General features: G+C 38.9%; 1 protein-coding gene and 1 long non-coding RNA gene across 5 annotated transcripts in view; one reads left to right on the plus strand and one right to left on the minus strand.

Moving 5' to 3' along the window:
* The window catches only part of LOC141374219 (uncharacterized), a 3,258-nt gene extending 2,328 nt beyond the window's left edge, over positions 1-930 (minus strand). Inside the window, exon 1 of the long non-coding RNA XR_012380956.1 lies at positions 828-930. This is a non-coding gene — a long non-coding RNA (uncharacterized lncRNA). The remainder of the gene's footprint in view (positions 1-827) is intronic.
* The window catches only part of PPARG (peroxisome proliferator activated receptor gamma), a 131,109-nt gene continuing 112,346 nt past the window's right edge, over positions 43-18,805 (plus strand). For 2 of the 4 annotated variants that reach the window (XM_073901662.1, XM_025885387.2), the window contains exon 1: positions 43-180. The gene's annotated coding sequence lies outside the window, so the exon portion shown is untranslated. Of the gene's footprint in view, positions 181-1,030; positions 1,140-18,805 lie in introns of those variants that run through there. The other 2 variants (XM_073901663.1, XM_073901661.1) reach the window with 2 other exon arrangements.

The raw sequence follows: 18,805 nt of genomic DNA on the forward strand, positions 1-18,805 counted from the left end.
GCCCTCCCCCGCGGCGTGCCGCGCCGCGCCGCGCCCGCCCCCGGCCCGGCTCGGCCTCGGGCAGGCGGGGCCGACCGCACTCGGAGCCGTAGCCCGCGCCCGCGCCCGCGCCGGAGTCGCCGCCTGGGGCGCTCGGGTCGGCCGCCGGGACACCGGAGCTGGGCGCTGCCGCAGCCGCAGGTCAGTGTCGGGGTGCGGGGCGGCGCTGGGGGCCTGGAGGGCGGGGAAGCGCCGAGGGGTCGGGGCCCGAGGAGGGCCGGGGCTGCGGCGTCGAGGTCGGAGGGGACGGGCACGGACAGGTCCGGGTGAGGGTCGCTGTCGTGCTGAGAAGTCCCGGCACAGAGCGAGCCGGCGGGCCGTGGAGGGCAGGGGCTGCGCGCGAGACGCGCCACAGGGAGCGGCGGCCGCGCACCGGGAGACGCGGGTCGTGCGTCCGGCGCTCCCGGGACAGGCCTCCTCGAGGGAGCGCCTGGGTCGGGGTCCGCGAGAACCGGGGACCTCCGAGTCCCCGGCGGAGGTGCGCAGGCGTCCGGGAGGCGCTCGAGGGGGAACTTTGGGACCGAAACGCGGACTCCGGTGCTTGTCCGTCCCGCCGCCGTGGAGTCTCCTTCTCGGTCTCCAGAGCTCTGGAGGCGGTCACTGGGGGTCGCGGTGACAGATAAGCGAGGGGCGCGTTCGAGGTCACCTAACCCCGGTGCCCTTGAGCGCTGAGCTGGCCGTGAGCCGAGTGAAGAGGCTGGGATGTGGGCCGGATTCCCCGGGGCTCTAGGGGATGGAGAATGCGTGCGTCCCCCGCCCCACCCCCGTGTTTGGAAAGGTGGCATTACCGGGCTGGGGGCTCCTACACGTGCCGCGCCTCCCTGCCCGCTCTGTGTACTCTCACTGAGGTAGGGAGAGGCAGGTAGCCTAAACAGAAAGCCCTGGTCCCTCAGTGCAGGGGGTGAAAAGTGGGTGTGTGGTTGTGGTACTGTATGCCTTGGTATTTGGGGAGGAGCCTAAGGTAAGGAGGCAGAAACTGGGAGTAACCTATTCGCTGCTTTTATATAAGGTCAGTTGTTAGGTAAAGAAGGGGCCTTTACCTCTGCTGGTGTTCAGAAGGCTGCATTTCTAAATTCTTCTTGTTAGCTTCCGTTGCTTAGGTGAGTCGCCTCACTCTGATTGCATTTTGTTGAAATGTGTTGATGTGTCCCAAATTTGCGAGATGATGATGACGACGATTATATTATATCGTTGGTGTTTGGCTGTGCTTTTGTTTTACCCTACGAATCGAGTTCACTTGGGTCTAAGGATAATTCACTATTTTCTTGGGAAAAATAGTGTCAGTTTTAGGAGAAATAAAATTTAAAAAAAATAGTGATCTGTCAGGAAGAAGCTAAAGTTTTTCTGTTTTTCCTTTTCAAGGTTGGGGGATGAAATGTAAAATTAAATTTGTTTAAATTATCATCTGAAAACATAACCAGGCGCAAGATGCTGAACGGAGCTGTAGGAACCCTATTGCTGGAGAAGCTCCTTATTTTGAAGTACATTATTTTAATGTCAACTGTTTGTTTTTTTTTTTTCATTCACGAAACAAGTTGTAACCAGAGGTGTTGAGAGAACAGTGAAATAACTTACTCTTTAAAAGGACCCAGGCACATCTTCTTCCACAAATCTCAGGTGTTCTCTGGCAGTCTCCCGTCTATAGCTAAGGGATCAGTCGCTAACTGAAAGCAGAACCAAAATGATGGCGTTAGATGATTTAGGAAACTAGAGAGACTGACATAAACATTCCCTGGGGCTTCTCAAAGAAATACTTCACACTCCTATGAATGTTTTATGGAAGACACTTACACATATTACCAGTTAGCGTTCTGAGGGATATTTCGAGGGAACCTGTTCAAGTTTTAACATAATTTTTGTGTTGTCTATTTTCAGTCAGATTCACAGATTGATTCTGCAGTTAATACGGTGCCATAGTATTCTTTAATATACAAACTTTAAAACTAATGTCGTGTTAGCCAAAAAATGAAGTTTGTTACAAAACCATCTATTTTTGCCTTACTAGGTACTTCACATAATTTTTCTCCTTTATTTAAATTATATGATATGTGATATTTCACTTGCTGATAATTATATCTTAAAACATCTTAGAATCAACTAGTGACCATCTCAATCTTTTGTAATTCACTGGGAGAGGGAAAAAGTGGGTATTTCATTTTTAAATAAAAATTCTTTTTCATATTGAGAAGTTTGTTTCTAGTCTTTACAAAAACTATAACAGCATGACATTGATGAAGTATGGAGATTTGAAGGATTCTGGACTAAGATTTTGGGGCATTGTTTTTTCACTCTTCTAGATTTAAAAGAATATAACTTTAAAAAAGTAAAACTCAAATGTCCGCCAGCATCATATTCTCTATTACACTTAAAATACTTTGAAAATATTTTTTGTGATTGGTTATTTTCAGTAATTAAATACAGTTTTCTTTAAAGGGACAAATTTCCTTAATGTTCATTTCTTTGTTTCAGAATGATGTTTAAACAATATGTCATAATTTTTTAAAAAAACACTATTAATTTCAAAATCCCTATGACATTTAAAATTTATACAGGAGACAAAGTCTGACTTTAGGAGTATGGATTAGAAGGACATTACTGATTACGGCTAATTGCTTTTAGTAAGTTGTAGGACTATAAACAAATACTTATTTTCTCTCTTCTGTAATTCTCTGAAAATAAGATGTTTGCCACTAATCTTAACTCGGAAGATAATTATGCGTGTGAAAGCTTTGTGGCAGCCGCTGCTGTGAAAACATACACCAGTATTAGTACATCTCATTTAGTTTTCAGATTGTGAAATGATTGTTAATAACAGGAGACTTTCATGAAGCATGGGAAAAGTGTTGAAATAATACTTTGCAAATGTTTTATAAATCCTGGCCCATACTTTTACTTCTTTCATAGGATGTATGTATGTATCTATCTGCTAATGGATAAGACAGAAAATGTCATCCTTCTAATTTGTGGGTGTCCTGCTGAATTCATTTTCACTTGAACTTGGGAATATATGTCCTAAGGTGTAGCAAACCGTACTGGAAGAAGTTTTTGGTCTCATTGGTTTCCACTAAATAAATACCAGTTGTAGAGGATTTTTTAAAAATCACTAATCAAGAAAACTTGATTTAAATCACCAGTCTGTAAATGTAAACATATGCTCCCCACCTAAAAAATAAACTGAATTTCTAAGTTGCTTTTCTTATTTTTCCTAGCAGACCCCAACGTTAGGGTAGTTGAGGCCTAAAAGCAATAAAAAAAGGCAGCGGTTTAAAGTGCTTATGAAGGTTCTTTGAAACTGATATAACTTGACTCCACCAAAGTACAGTAAGATCTGTGAATAACTCATCTTGCAAGCATAGACAGCCCCCACATATCATACTTTAGTTAGTTTCATAACATTCTAGACAAAAATTTTAAATTGAAGATTGTTTGAAATCTTCCTGGAGTTTCTTATTTACTATTTGTATTTTATCAAAATAGAGAGGTAGATTTTGAGAAGTTCTATGGTGTATGTTTTAGAGCTTATTTAATAAAAATGTCATGTTTTAATTTCTCTTTACCTAAAATACTTACGTTGGTTATTGGAAGGAAATTGATTCAAATACAGTAGACCATATTTTGGAGATAGCTTTTGTAGATGTTAAGGCAAAAACTGTCACCAATAATAGTCTATACTTATTTGTTTTTTTAAGTTTATAAAGAAATATTTTTCAACAACCAATACATATCCACATTTTAATACTGAATATTTAATTCAGAATATGAATGTTTACATTTCTCACAGTTTCGGTTATTACAATGGGGCGAGTCCCTTGTGCTTTCTCCCATCCCATTGCTAAGCAGGCCCGACCTTGCTTAGCTTCTGAGATCAGATGAGCTCTCACGCAGTTAGGGTGGTAATGGCCATCAACCACTTATCCTTTCTGTCCATTTCCTCATCTGTGAAATGGGAAAAGTATTGCAATTATTGTTCTGTGCTTTTTTTTTGTATGACTTTAAGACTTTATCAGCAAAGCTGTGTATTTAAATAATATGACCTATGAATTTAACTGAGCAGATATTTTAAAGAGAACCTTCATGGTTATTCATGTCACAGCTAGCTCTTCTACAAAGGCTGATGGACACAAATTTTGAGATCATTGTTAAGAATGAACTGAAGAGGGGTGCTGGGGTGGTTCAGTCCGTTGAGCATCTGACTCTTGATCTCAGCTCAGGTCTTTATCTTAGGGTTTTGAGTTCAAGACCCCTGTTGGGCTCCACACTGGGCGTGGAGCATACTTAAAAAAACAACAAAACACAACAACAAAGAATGAACTAAAGATAATGCTTGCTGGGTGGTGATCAATTTATAAAATGTTTCTGGAAATATTTCATCAATATTCAGTTTAAAATTGTATTTCCTATTCCCTGGTAACTTTAGATAAAAAATCAGACGTCTGTTTTCTTTTGTTTTACTGTTACTATCTTTGTGAGTCTTATGTAGACACAATGTGGATCCTCTTGTGTCAATATCGCATGTCTAATGTGGTCTAGGTGTAGATTGTGCTTTTATTTGATAAAGTTCTATTCTTTACGTATTTTTATGGCGCACCCTGTGAGTGCTTAATGTAAGTTACCCAGGAGTAGATTTCTTTTATAATGAGGCCTGTGAACCTTCAGATCAAAAGACAGTTCAGTATCTCAGACTAAAAGACTAAATAGTGACTTGTACTTGTTGTAAAAATTGGGTCTTTTCCTAACAAGCTATAACCAAAAATAGGCTTTTAGAGGCTTAAAAGTGAGGATGCTTCCTAATAGCATGTAATTAATCATGCATCATCCAAATAATACATTTTAAATTCTACTTGTGAATTATTAAATAATGCATTTTATTGTGAAGTGTCTCCTCTGCAAGAAAGTAAGGGACGTGGTTCCAGGTCTGAACCCCATTCTGTTTCTGGAATATGGAGCTACAGAACCCATGTAGGGACATAACTAAAGGGGTGAGGAGACTGAGGGCAAAGAAGGGTTTAGGCCAGTGCCTATAGGTGAGTGTTCCCTTTTCCTGTGGCTTCCCCTTTGGGGTGGGGAGCAGGGAGCAATATTAGCTAGCATATACTCTCTTCATAGTAGCTTGGGCTTTCTCAGAGTCATTGCTGTACCTTGAGCTATTCCAGTGACCAGGCCGTTCTCAACTCGAAAATTTTTTTTGCGACAGGGTGTAGTGAGTCTCCTTTCCCTACTGTGATTTCTCAGATATGAAGGAAAGAAATGAAGTCATCAGTTCATGCAACAAGAATCAATTAAAATTGAGACTTAAAACTTTACAGTCAGGATTTAAACTAGATCCTATAAGGTTTAGTTCAATTTGAGTCAGTATCTGTTTAGGAAACATTTTTATTTCACTTCTTTGCTTTTAGAAAATAAATTCATTGCTAGTTTAACTGATTCACTGTTTAAAAAAAACACTTTAATTTGTAGACTCATCTAGGAGAATTAACAATATGGATAAGACTTACTGAAACAAATTTTCTGACCTTCTGGAAAGAGTTCATATTAGCATAAACCTGGGGTGTGAATTCCTTCACAGTTTACCACAGATAAGGAGAAGGGAGATATGAGGGAGGTAGAAAAATAGGGAAATACCCTGAGTAGGAGTGTAAGAGATCTGTGTATGGTCAACTCCCACAATCAGCAGATTGCAGTTACCGTTCATAGACCTCAAATATAAGGTTGGTTTCTAAGAATTTACTGTTCCCCAGTGACATCATAGAATTTTAGAATAGTTTTAAGATTTTATTTATCTATCTATCTATCTATCTATCTATTTATTTATTTATTTGACAGAGAGAGACACAGCGAGAGAGGGAACACAAGCAGGGGGAGTGGGAGAGGGAGAGGCAGGCTTCCCGCCGAGCAGGGAGCCTGATGCGGGGCTCAGTCCCAGGACCCTGGGATCATGACCTGAGCCGAAGGCAGATGCTTAACGACTGAGCCACCCAGGCGTCCCTAAAATAGTTTTAAATTCTAAAGTTACCACCTAGCACTGTTATTCTGTCTGGCTCTAGAAGTTTCCTCAGGAGAGAATCTGGGAAAGTGAATGGAAAAAGGATATTCTTACCCTCTACGTATAAGGAATAAATTTTCCTTTATAGGGAAGGCAGTGGGGAAACATACCTGTCAGACTGCCTGAGTACAATGATGAAGTACTGGAAAGAACCCCTTAACTTTGACCCTACCCCACTGGCTGTCATTCCACCTCTAAAACTATATTTTTCATTTGAAAGTTTGAAGTCCACTTTCAAAATGCCAATACTCCTAGCAGAGTTAGTTCTTTAAATCACTGTCAGCAAAAATTTGAGAAGTTAGTCCTAGTTTCCTTGCTACCTGAAAACAAGGCCTTTGGGGAATAGACAACACATGTGGGAGCTTAAAAAGAGGTGATCAGGAGAAGGAAAAATAAAATTAAAGTGATTCATATTCCAGTTTCCCTGTAAACCAGCCTCTATGAAACCAAATAGGAAAATAATCATTGGAAATAGCAGTGATAGGAAAGGATATATTCTCCCATACATGCCTTTATTTTTCTCTTAAAGATCAATACAAGTCTTCCTTGAACCATTTTTTTCCCTCAAAGAAAACAAGTTATTATTCCCCAACATCAACTTTCCTAGGAAATGTTATCAAAATTAAGGTTATGAGTTAGTAGTTGGCAGTCAAATATCTAAATATTACTTCTCATTATGTCTTTTTATTTTCTCTGTGATGCTAGACAAGTGATCTAGTGTCTCTATGAGTTCTTCCAGACTTTTAAAGTAGCTTCCTAATAGATTGAAATGAGGGGGACCTTTCAATCACATCAGAAAAACGTATACTGAAGTATAAATAATACTTAATGCTTTCGCAGATCCACAGATCATAAAATTTAACACATGCTTTATTTTTTCTTTTATTTTTTGCTTAAAAATAGTTATGGCAAGCCAACACATCTCTGTTCGAAGTAGAAGCTTAGTAACTATGTCAAAAGCAAGTTCATTAATTCTTTGAATCAGCTGATAGGTAGTATTTATTTAAGTTAGGTTTGGGCCACCCTCATGCCTGTGATTGAGCACATTGCTTACTTGTCTTTCACTTTTTCACAATGTTGCGGAAGTCAGAATCTAAAGCAAAGAATCTCAGAGTCTTACCTTACTAAACGTTGTTCTTTTCTGTCAGTTGATGATTACCGGTATAAACAAGTTTTTGATTGCATGTGGAAAAGTGCATAAATTTTTTTCTCTTGTTTTATGTAGTGGATAGAGTTTATGAAAGAGAACAAACATATGAATGATGTATATATAAATGAAGAAGATACTTTAACAAATTATTTGCATATGTCAAAATCCAGAAGAGTGAAGAAAATACCCAGGCATTTGCCAATGTAGGATTACTACATGTTTTCCTAAAATATTTGGAACTAATTAGAAACATCCTGGCTTTATTTAAAGACAATATAATATATTTTTAAACTTTCTTTTTAACAAGGTCCAAATTCATTGGTGTTTAGGACTAGAGCAGTACAATGTCTACAAAAATATAGATTATTAATTTCTTGAAGCAGGTACTAATTGGGTTTTATTTATCTTCCTATCTCTAGCATCTAGCACAGTATTTAGTATGCACTCAATACATGTTTTAAAAAGGATGAAGAAATCAGGGGTGCCTGGTTGAGCGTCTGCCTTCAGCTCGAGTCATGATCCCAGGGTCCTCGGATCAAGTTCCGCATCAGGCTTCCTGCTCCATGGGGAGCCTGCTTCTCCCTCTGCCTCTGCCTCTCTCTCTGTCTGTCATGAATAAATAAATAAAATCTTTAAAAAAAAAAAACGGTGAAGAAATCATCTAAGGAGATGGTTCTCAAGTGTGTGGTCCTTGGACCAGCAGCATCAGCATTATCTGGGAACTTGGTAGAAATGCAAATTCTCAGGCCACACCCAGACCTACTGAGTCAGAAGATGTGTTTTAACAGGCTCTCCAGGGGATTCTGATGGGTACTGTTTTGGAACGCCTTGTTCCTGCATCCCATGTGATGGCCTGGACCCATTGATCAGTGCACTTAGTTTGGATTATTTTTAGTAGGCCTTCCCCTTGCCTATAGTTAAGTTCTTTGCTATATTCTCCCCATTGATAGACTCTCTTGGGATCATCCTGTAAAATTAACCCCATTGGCTTGGCATTGTATTACTTAAAGAAGTTCAGTGTTATCGGTAAGCTTGTGTCAAGAGAAGCTAGCCAGCTCACTTTGTAGTCTGAGCATCACTGGTTCTCCTGAGTCTCCCAAGTTCAAAGACTACAACCTCGGGACTGGATTTTATAAGATTACTGAGGATGATTCACCCCCAGAGGATCCACATTAAACAGACTTACAAGATACGGGTGTAAGCCTCAATTCCAGTTTAGTAATAGTAGAAAATGTACCCTTCCTAGTGATTGTTGGTGATGGTTTTTTTTTAATTCTAAAATTCTTTGGTTCTGGAATTGAAGAAACTTGTAGTCTTATATATTTCTGATGTCACTGTGATTGAGTTCAAGGTGCTTAGAAAACAATTGGGCAGTATATCACACACTGGGATGCTATACCCCTACTTCTGGAACATTTCCCAAAGACATAGAGGATATAGGGAAAGCAATATACCCAAAGACTTTCATAAAAGCAATGTTATAGGAACCAATATTTGGAAGTAATTTAAATATTCAATAGCAAGAGAACAATTAAGTAAATTATGGTATAATCACCAAGTGGAATGTCATACAATCATTAGTGATGATTTAGAAATGCTAATACATCTGAAAAATATTAACTAAAAGAAGTAGCATAAAAATGTATGTGCACTGTTGATTGCAACCTTACATAAATATATGTATATGAAAAAGTCTGGAAGGAAAGGAATATATAAAACTCATGATAGTTATATTAGGTTATGGAGGGCTTTTTAAAAACTTTTATCTCTTTCTCTCTTTTCCAAAGTTCAGCCAGTAATATAAAATTATTTCTGTAACTAAAAGCATATGTTTAAAGCTTTTCTGTTTTTTAGTATGTCTATAACTCTGATTAGTAAAAATCAAGGCAAAGGGTCAATTAAACATTGAGAATCCTCTACCTATTTAATTCCTTGAAAGCCATTGACAATAATGTTAAGGCACCACATGAATTCTTTTTGGTTATACCCAATTTTATTTCATACTTAATTTTATTTCACATATTGGACTTCACTGTACTCTTTGCTTGACTAGCCTCTATTTGGGGGGAGAAAAATATCCCATCTCTGTTATAGTCTCTTAATTTTCTCAGCCATACATTGGATTTGATTTTGTTTATTTCTTTGGACCTACATTCCCTATTTGATGTTTAGCATACACTGACAAACAGGACTTTTAAAAAATAGTTTCTGGGGTTATTTTGCTTTAAAGCTACCCTTTTAAAAATTTTTTTCTAAAAAATATGTATGTCTATTATAGTTTTTTATAAAAACAAATGATCCCATGATAGGATAGTTATTAATAGCAAGGGAATTGAGGTTTCCAAAAATCTAGTCAGACTTCTGAGTGAACGCTGTAAAAGGCATATTTTTAATATATAACACATATATAATATAGTATATAAATATACATACACCAAGCAGTACATATTTATATACACATATGTGCACACCATGCACATACACAGAGCAATAGCCTTCGAATTAATTATTCCTTTTCTTCTTTTGCAATGTTCTAGAAATCCCAAAGGGAAAATTAAATGTTTTTACCTTTGACCCAGATTACAGGTTACATTTTCTTGTCACTTTCTTTGGAACTTATTTTGAGAAGTTTATGTCAGCTTGATGTCTTTAGAATCACCATTATCTGAATGAAAACAAAGTTTTAAAAGCTTTTAGAAATACGGACTATTTCTCTCTTCTTTCTGCCTCCCTCACTTCTGATGATTTACTCCTTAATACAGCCCAAGGCAGACCTCAGCCAACAAGATTCAGTTTATAGCCTTAGAATTTGTGGGTAACACAGACTTCATGTGATGATACCTCCAATGACAAATTGAGAAGAAGCTCCTTTTTAATGAAGATTTATTTATTCAACAAATATCTATTGAGCTCCTCTTTTGTGCCAAGACTATTTTAGAGAAGAAGGATAAAGCAATGAACAGACAAATTCCATCTCTCCTGGAGTTTACAATTATTGTTAACTAGATTTAACAAGAGCATTAGTGGGGGAGGTGAAATCTAAGAGGAGGCTACGGTCTTGGCCCTCCCCCCCCACCCCCCACCCTCCCCCACCCCCGTGACAAGTCAGCATTGCTAGACCAACACGGAGTCTGGTGGCTATCTTTGAGTTGGTTGTGAATAGGGGAAAACCTGCATCCTTGATTATTTGTCCTGGATCCCTTATTACTATACTATTTTAAGTTATATGTATGTATTTTGTGTTATGTATAATGTTATATTACATTACTTTATGTCTCTCAGTAACAAATTTATTAACAAAGGAGGTAGAGGGGCGCCTGGGTGGCTCAGTTGGTTGAGCGTCTGCCTTCCGCTCAGGTCATGATCCCAGGGTTCTGGGATCGAGCCCCGCATTGGGCTCCCTGCCCAGCTCGGAGCCTGCTTCTCCCTCTCCCACTCCCCCTGCTTGTGTTCCCTCTCTTGCTGTGTCTCTCTCTCTCTGTCAAATAAATAAGTAAAATCTTTAAAAAAAAAAAAAAAGGAGGTAGAATGCATCCTTTGTTAATAGAGTATTACTATTATTGAAAATCCAAATGACAAGGTGATTATTCACTTTGCAGAAGGATTATTTATTTTATATTGTTCTCACAGTGAATATATGTAAAGGGTGAACTATGCAAGTGAATTTGTAACCTTATTTACAAAAAATTTATACTTAAAAGAAATGTAAAACAAAGTTCACTGGTTAAAATTAAAAAAAAAAACAAACAAAAACCACATTTTTCCCCCCTGGGAAATAAAGTTAGCTACTTTTCTTTAAAAGCCTATGAGGAACTTTTACATATTTAGAATATAATATTTGAGTAAAAGGAGATCCAGATATTATTTCAACTGTGCGTCCTTTGGTCGAATTACTTATTATAGCTATTTCCAAATTCTATATTCACATACAAATTGTCTACCATTTTAGTTCTGATGTTACATAAACAGAAAATATTTTATTGACCACTTAAAAATAAGTTCTGAACAACACGACACTTTGGGGGAATCATGATAAGGAAAATACATTCTGAAGGAATTTATGTGATGTACAGTTAATCCATTCATATGTAGACTGACATGGCAAAGTAGAGTATAGTTTACTTTAAAGATTTTTATTTATTTCTTAGAGAGCACCAGTGGAGGAGAGGGGCAGAGGGAAAGGGAGAAGCAGACTCCCCGCTGAACAGGGAGCCCGACGCGGGACTCAATCCCAGGACTCTGAGATCATGACCTGAGCCCAAGGCAGACACTTAACCAACTGAGCCACCCAGGCACCCTACAGTTTACTTTAGATGTAACCAAAATTCTCCAGTTTTGCAGATTTCACTACAGTTTATTCAATTCCACAGACTCCACAGACATTTAATCAATGACCACTTGCCTTTCAACACTAGATATCCTTACATAGGAAGGAAAACTAATACTTTTCAGTCTTGAGAGCACACCATGCTAGGTTGGTAAACCAGCATCTAGTGCTAGGGAGGCAAATGCCCACAGCTCAGGAAAAGCTGAGAAAATAAGCAGTTGAACACAGCATATTGGTTTGGTTGTGTCTTTAGGCCACGCACATGATTCATTCTGTGTAATTTACTGTGTCTGCTGGAACAATCTTGGATCCTAGCAAAGCACAATACAGACACACAATTTGTCTCTATTATGCACATGAAGTTTTTAAATGTCAGGTTGATTTCCTTTGTCATACAACATGTATGTAAAGTATTTATACTGGCCACCAGCTTTCGAATTCGGAAAATGCAAACTAATTTTAATCTCAGCTGACGTAAAACAGTTAGAAGGCAGATCTACCCTGAAATGTAATTTAACGTGTTCCATACTTTGTATTACACATTTTATTTGCTGATTCTTTGCTGTCATGTCTTACAGTTTTTCTGCACAAATTCTGTGTACCGAGCAAAATTGTTCATTCATAGAGGATAGAAATGATGTTGTAATTCTTATTCCTCTTACATATGTATGTACTGCATACCTTCCCTAATTCATGGCCTATAGTGTAGAGAACTGAGTGTATTATCAGTGCTTTATAAATACTTCGGAACTTGATTTGATTTCCCTAATTCACAGCCTGTAGCACAGGGGGGCTGGGTGCATTAGAAGTACCTTATAAATATTTTTAAACTTGATTTGTTACTGAGGACAAGTTTGGGCATTTTCAGGATCACCTGTATGGGATTCTCAGTGCTACTATTCTCTACATATTAAAGGAATTCCCTAAGTTACTCTCTAAAATGTTAACTTCTATTTTATTTAACATTTTAATGATACATAATGATTTGAAATTAATGCCAGAAGAGATTTTCATTTTACTATTCTAAAGCGGGCAAAATGGGATATGAAAAGGGGAAAAATGTTAATTATAGACTTCAGCTTTCTATGTTGGATCTTTTAGTAGTTCTGGTCAGAAAAACAGGTTTTAAATGGCCTAAGGGTCAGAGCACTGTTTTACATTCTTGTTTGGAGGCTTCCAATGGCAACTGTAACAGATTCTATTTAGTCCTACAACTGGAGAAAACCTCCTAATAATGTACAATAGAAAAATGTCATTTAGACTTATGACTCAGGCATAAAATAAACAGTTCCTTTTCAAACATTTTGTTAAGTATTAGATAAAACACTATCAAGTTTTGGCCTATTAATTTGTTTATAATATACAAAGTAATTTAATCAGTATTTCATATATGAATCACAAGTATTATCATCATTATTTAACAGTTAATCTCCTTTCACAAGGCAGATATGGGTTTATAAGCAACTTCAAATCAAAATACCAAAGAAACTGATTTACATATAAAAGAAAAGCAAATAGAGGAACCTTTTCTTATATGGCCTTGTGACATCTCTGCACACCCCCTCTTCTCCACAGCCTTCATCTGTGGATGTAGAACGAAGGTAGGAGTCTCTTAGCCAAAGATCAATGCAGGGAATTTGCACCCTCTCCACCTTTGGGCAGCCTGCCATTATCCTTCTGCAGCCACACCTGTTCACCTCCTACTAGGGCAAAGAAGGGCCCAACAGACACAAGAGAGACAGCAAAATGGCAGGGAGGGTAGAGCCTGATAAAAAGAAAGATGAAGGATTGAAATGGGTTTGAAGCTTTCTCTCATTGGCGATCCAGACTTCAGTTTCCTTAGTTTGTTATTCATTCGTGTATGGCTGGACACAGTGAATTGCACACATGTTCAAGTATGTTCTAGGCACAAAGGGAGACACCAAAGCTGCTAGAAGGAGGAGTTTATAATCTACATGAATCAAAATGGGGTGAAATTCAAACATGGAAACAACAGTTCAGAGCAGCATATGATTAAGAGCTAAAATAAGTAAGACAGAAAAGAAATGCTACAAAAATTCAGGGAATTGTGGATCAGTGTGGATTGGAGGGTATATCCCAGAAAAGCCATGTAGAGAAGGGAGGGGTTAAACTAGACTTGAGAAATTGGGAGATTGACAGGGTAACCTTATAGGGGAAAAAAAACTTAAAAAATATACAGAAAAAGAAACGAAGAAGGGAGCTAAAGTATGATTCCTTTAATACGAAATATCCAGAATAGGCAAATCCATAGAGAAAGCAGATTAGTGGTTGCCAGGGCCTAGGGGGGAGGGGGGAAAGGGGAGTGACTGCTTAATGGGTACAGGATTTCCTTTTGAGGTGATTAAAATGTTTTGGAACTGGATAGAGGTGCTGGTTGCACAGCTTGAAGAATGTGCTTAATACCACTGAGTTGTGCACTTTAAAATACTTAATTTTATGTTCTGTAAATTTTGCCCCATAAAACAACAACAACAACAAAAGTTCAGGGTTTGAGGCAGCCCAAAAGGAGGGGAAAGGAATTTCCAGTGTAAGAAAACAAAGCCTGGAATAGTGCGTAAGCATGGATTGAGGGAAACTCTGCCGAGATCAATGCATTTGAAGTGGATGTAGCACGTGTATGTGAGTAGGAGAAATATGGCTGGAGATAGAGATTTTAGGTCAGATGAGAAAGGGTCTGGAATGCAGGCAAAGGAGTGTGGGTTTTATCTTATAAGGAGTGGTGAGATTCCAGGTCTTGAGAAAAAGAGTGAGATGATTTAATCAGGAGATTAATTTGGCAGTAGTGTGCAGGGAAAACAGGAGGCTATCTGAACATCTGGACATAAAATGAGGAGGGCTTGTAGGAACAAAGAGGTAGGGAAAATGAGACTGATCTGCTCATAAACCCTCCGTTTCTGACTTGGTACAAGGTATGTACAGATTGGAGGACACGCATTAAAAATTGTATATTGTCATAACATTCAAGCACATCATTTTCCATTCTACAGAAATATCCACGATAGATTGAAAAGAAAAGTTCCGGGGCACCTGGGTGGCTCAGTCATTAGGCGTCTTGCCTTCGGCTCAGGTCACGATCCCAGGGTCCTGGGATCAAGCCCCGCGTCGGGCTCCCTACTCAGCGGGAAGCCTGCTTCTCCCTCTCCCCCTGCTTGTGTTCCTTCTCTCGCTGACTCTCTCTCTGTCAAATAAATAAAATCTTTAAAAAAAAAAAAAAAAGAAAAGTTCCTTCACCTCCGAGTTAGAGCACCACTGCCCTAAAGGACAAATGGACTGGACTTTGTGACTGAGTCCTGTGAGGCAGTCATCAGCCATACCCTCATTTTTTTATTTTTATGTTAATCCCCATACATTACATCATTAGTTTTTGATGTAGTGTTCCATGATTCATTGTTTGTGCATAACACCCAGTGCTCCATTCAGTCCGTGCCCTCCTTAATACCCATCACCAGGCTAACCCATCCTCCCACCCCCCTCCCCTCTAGAACCCTCAGTTTGTTTTTCAGAGTCCATCGTCTCTCATGGTTCCGTAGACTCATTTTTATGGCATGTTTACTATGCGTCACACATTGTGCTAGCTACTGGTACTGTAGCAGTAAGCAAGACAGACAGGTCCCTTCCCTTATGGAGCTTCCTCCGTCATAGACAGCCCTTTGTCACAGGATTGCTAGAAATTAAAGGGAGACATGCTTCAGCTCAGCATAAGGAAAGAATTCCAGTTACTGCCGTTGTCCACCAGTGGGAAGGCTGTCTTGTGTGGAAGTGAATACTTTGTCAGTAGAGACATTCATGCAGAATCTGAACTGCCATCAGTCAAGGAGTCTTGTCTGATAGGACAAATGAACTAGACGACTTATAGGGTGATACCCTAGCGATTCCCTAATCTGTAATATTAACTTCATAGACTTATTTCTTTTGTTATAGACCGTATTGGAAAACCAATGTCTACTAAGTGTCTGGATGTTTTCATCAGGACTTGTAATTACATTTTCCTAAATTTGAATGCATGTTCAGTTTTAAGCATATCCGTACAGTTGGTTCCATAGTTCTTTTTTAAAAAAAAAAGTACAGCTCTGATGGCTTCTCAGCCACCCTTTAATTCCACCTTTAATATTTGTGGTATGCTCCTCTTCCAAGTGATGTTTTTCACAAGTAATGCAATATCTACAGAAACAAGTTACCTAAATCACAGTCTTGCTGCTGACTTAAAATCATTTGTTCTCCCTCCTGTGATGTATTGCTGTGGTTGAACAAGACCAGCCCTGACTACCCATTTTGGTAATGTCTTCAGGATTCCATTTTGATGTGGGTGAAAGTTCAAATAACTTTTATTATTCAACGTTTTTGACTTAGTTATTAGAAACTTCCAATTGTTATTGTAAACATTTAGCAGCTGGAATTATCACAAATTAATTGCACTTTGGAGGATCTGGAGGACTTAGACCCCCACAGGAGTGATATCCTCACTAGAGTTTGAGGAAAATTCTAGAATGCTTTTAAGTAAGGGACATTATTTTCATAAGGATTTTTTTAGTGGTTATGGCATCAGATGAAGAAAAAGGTAGCTGCAGAAGAAAAAAACATCACTTTTCTTCAAGTCTAGTAGAATATTTTGTTAAAATAGCCCATTTTCATTAAAATCTGCATAAATATTTGAATTGTGTCTAGAATAGTGTCTCATATGTTGTTTTTTTTTTTTTAGTTTTATTTTATTACGTTATGTTAGTCACCATACATTACATCATTAGTTTTTGATGTAGTGGTCCATGATTCATTGTTTTCCTATAACACCCAGTGCTCCATGCAGTACGTGCCCTCTTTAATACCCATCACCAGGCTAACCCATCCCCCCACCCTCCTCCCCTCTAGAACCCTCAGTTTGTTTCTCAGAGTCCATAGTCTCTCATGGTTCATCTCCCTCTCTGATTCCCCCACTTCATTTTTCCCTTCCTTCTCCTAATGTCCTCCATGCTATTCCTTATGTTCCACAAATAAGTGAAACCGTATGATAATTGACTTTCTCTGCTTAACTTATTTCACTTAGCATGATCTCCTCCAGTCCCATCCATGTTGATGTAAAAGTTGGGTATTCATCCTTTCTGATGGCTGAGTAATATTCCATTGTATATATGGGCCACATTTTCTTTATCCATTCATCTGTTGAAGGGCATCTCGGCTCTTTCCACAGTTTGGCTATTGCGGACATTGCTGCTATGAACATTGGGGTGCATATGGCCCTTCTTTGCACTACATCTGTGTCTTTGGGGTAAATACCCAGGAGTGCAATTGCTGGGTCATAGGGTAGCTCTATTTTTTATTTTTTGAGGCACCTTCACACTGTTTTCCAAAGTGGCTGTACCAACTTGCCTTCCCACCAACAGTGTAAGAGGGTTCCCCTTTCTCCACAACCTCTCCAACATTTGTAGTTTCTTGCCTTGTCAATTTTTGCCATTCTGTTGTAAGGTGGTATCTCAGTGTGGTTTTGATTTGAATTTCCCTGATGGCTAATGATGATGAACATTTTTTCATGTGTCTGTTAGCCATTTGTATGTCTTCTTTGGAGAAGTGTCTGTTCATGTCTTCTGCCCAGTTTTTGACCTGATTATTTGTTTTTTTGGGTGTTGAGTTTGAGAAGTTCTTTATAGATCTTGGCTATGAGCCCTTTGTAGTGTCATTTGCAAATATCTTCTCCCATTCTGTGAGTTGCCTCTTTGTTTTGTTGACTGTTTCCTTTGCTGTGCAGAAGATTTTTATCTTGATGAAGTCCCAAAAGTTCATTTTTGCTTTTGTTTCACTAGCCTTTGGAGATGTATCTTGAAAGAAGTTGCTGTGGCCGATGTCAAAGAGGTTACTACCTATGTCCTCCTCTAGGATTTTGATGGATTCCTGTCTCACATTGAGGTCTTTCATCCATTTTGAGTTTATCTTTGTGTATGGTGTTAGAGAATGGTCGAGTTTCATTCTTCTGCATGTGGCTGTCCAATTTTCCCAGCACCATTTATTGAAGAGACTGTCTTTTTTCTTTTGCATGTTTTCTCCCGCTTTGTCAAAGATTATTTGCCCATAGAGTTGAGGGTCCATATCTGGGCTCTCTATTCTGTTCCATTGGTCTATATGTCTGTTTTAGTGCCAGTACCATGCTGGCTTGGTGATCTCTGCTTTGTAATATAGCTTGAAATTGGGCAACATGATGCCCCCAGCTTTGTTTTTCTTTTTCAACATTTCCTTGGCGATTCAGGGTTGTAGGTACTCAATAAATATTTATTGGGTGTTGTTCATTGAATGTGGAGTGATGGACAAAGCACTTCAAATGGAAAAATTATATGAGCATAGGCACCAAAGTAGGGAAAATGTGACTTTAGAGAAAAGCAGAGATAGTCTCCTGAAGGTAGAATATGTATGTAATTACCAATGTACAAACTTTGGTGGTTTCTTAATTTCTGTACAGTATATAGACTACCAATGATGATGATTTATGATGCTTATATCCAAAGTGAATAGCTGAGCTTAAATGTAAAAAGTTATTACCCATGACCTAATCTGGATTTTCGAGATCTCCTGGCTGTCCTCTCAGTTCCTGCTATAGCTCTTCTAATTCCCTCTTTCCGATCACCTCTCTCCTTCAAACCCCCCCCCCAGGGATTTTTGGTGTTTCCTATATGCTGTCTCTTTTTTTCCTTTTTTTTCCTTTCTGTTTCTCTCCTTCTGATGGCTGTCTTCCTTTTTCTCTCTGTTTCCCAATTCCTAACATCTCTCTCTTTGGTTAGGTCTCTAATATGGAAATTAAATGTATTTTTATCTACTAGTCAAATGATGAAGTGGGGATGTTTTCTGAATTTAGCATGAACAAAATGTTTATGTTGCTCTTTCTGGTATGAAATAAAATTGGTTATCACTTATACATGGACTTCGATTGGTTTTATAAAAGATTTTTTTAAAGATTTATTTATTTGAGAGAGAGAATGAGATAGAGCACGAGAGATGGGGGAGAGTCAGAGGGAGAAGCAGACTCCCTGCCGAGCAGGGAGCCTGATGCGGGACTCAATCCCAGGACTCCAGGATCATGACCTGAGCTGAAGGCAGTCGCCTAACCAACTGAGCCACCCAGGAGCCCTATAAAATATTTTTGAATCACTCATCTTCACATTGGGAGAAGGGGGTCAGTGGTAAATCTAGTAAAGCATAGTAGCTTGTTGAAGTAACTCCTAATTGTCTCTAACAACCTTAG

Source organism: Callorhinus ursinus, unplaced genomic scaffold, assembly GCF_003265705.2.
Source record: "Callorhinus ursinus isolate GAN/ISIS: 27379988/994484 unplaced genomic scaffold, GSC_fseal_2.0 scaffold15, whole genome shotgun sequence".
Taxonomy (NCBI): domain Eukaryota; kingdom Metazoa; phylum Chordata; class Mammalia; order Carnivora; family Otariidae; genus Callorhinus; species Callorhinus ursinus.